This window comes from Idiotropiscis lumnitzeri, chromosome 3 (genome assembly GCF_059441095.1).
Source record: "Idiotropiscis lumnitzeri isolate Australia: NSW breed Sydney's pygmy pipehorse chromosome 3, RoL_Ilum_1.0, whole genome shotgun sequence".
Classification (NCBI taxonomy): Eukaryota; Metazoa; Chordata; class Actinopteri; order Syngnathiformes; family Syngnathidae; genus Idiotropiscis; species Idiotropiscis lumnitzeri.
Genome location: NC_142393.1, coordinates 28068501 through 28070006, shown reverse-complemented (window position 1 = coordinate 28070006; position 1506 = coordinate 28068501).

Sequence of the window (1506 nt, the reverse complement as noted above, 5' to 3'; positions counted from 1 at the left end):
TGGGATCCAACGGAAGAGCTGCATCAACAAATGTGTGTTGACAAAGACAATGATGCTGAATTTTGACTGACACACTCAGAGAGGTATTCTGAAGTACATCGCATCTTAGTGAAATATGCTCCTAAATGGTTACCTTATTAATCTGCATGGCAGAGGCATAATTAATACCTCTCTCTCTCTCTCTCTCTCTCTCTAACCATTATTATCTTTGTCCTGTACAGACATAATTTTACAGTTTGTATATTGGCAGCAGTGTGCAGTCAGGGCCTGCAAGGGCTTCACCGCTGGCCCAAAGACTAACAGAAGCACTGACCTACAATTACAACATAAATAAAATTGTATTAAAACTATTATCCCCATTTCATAGCCATTCTCTTTGCAGCCTAACTTCCAGTCGTGTGTATGTTAGAGTAATTGCTATGAGCGCAGCCACTCTCTGACTACACAGATAACTGGCCATCAGAAACAAAGGAGGATGGATTTTCTGAGTTGTAATATTTCAGCATCTGTGCTGTCGAGGATGTATTTTATTTTTCACATTTTTATGTTTTTCTCGTTTTATTAGATAAATATTTATTGATTGTGAACTGCTCCAAAGTGTAGTGGTTAGATGTTTCTTGGAGGAAGATGAAGAGTTAACGACAGTTTATTTCTTGCTTTTGTAATAATAATGGTATTCATCCCAAATATGTAAAATACCTCTCTCTCACTCTCTGCAATGCCACACAAAGATTTATTCTGTTGTGATATCATTTTTAAAAATCATTCTGTTCTTGTTTGCACCAACACTAAGCACTTTATTTTGCATTTCACTTTCTGTACGAAATGGGAACCGATAACCTTGCTTGCAAACTGAATTCTTGTGGTATTTGTGAGTTCACGTGTGTTTGGTGGCGGGATATGCTGCTCTGACGAAAACTTTTCTTGGTTGACAATAGGCTTGATTAAAAAAAAAAAAAATCAATGTTATGATAGACGCCTTTTATTCCAAAACAAGCCATGCAGGTACGACGTTTTCATCCATTGCCGAAATTGGTCAAAACAAAAGTTAGCGACTCCCGACACCAATAGACCCTTTTCGTTGATGTAATTTACCCACGATGTTTAGTTTCCAGCTGCCATATTTGAGGGCACGGACGTGGAAAAAAACACAAGAAAAAGACTTAGCCATTACAAGCGCTATCAGTCATCGGTTTCCTTATGTTTAGTTTTGAGAAAAAGATCACGATTAGTACAATTGTCCATTACATTGACACACTGGAAGCAGTCGTCACAATCAGACTGGTCAAATGAAGCCAGTTTGTTCATTGTGGCAAATGTAAACTGCACAGGTTGTTGTGACTTGCGAACATAATGGGGACTTAGTGATTTATTTTATTTATTTTTCAGAGTTACTATTTTCACTCGACCGCGTGCCCTCGGCCACTTGCCCTCGAACATGGACGTCTTTGCACACGACGCACAAATGTGACGTCATGATTAATTAAAGTGTTTATTCAAAATGTT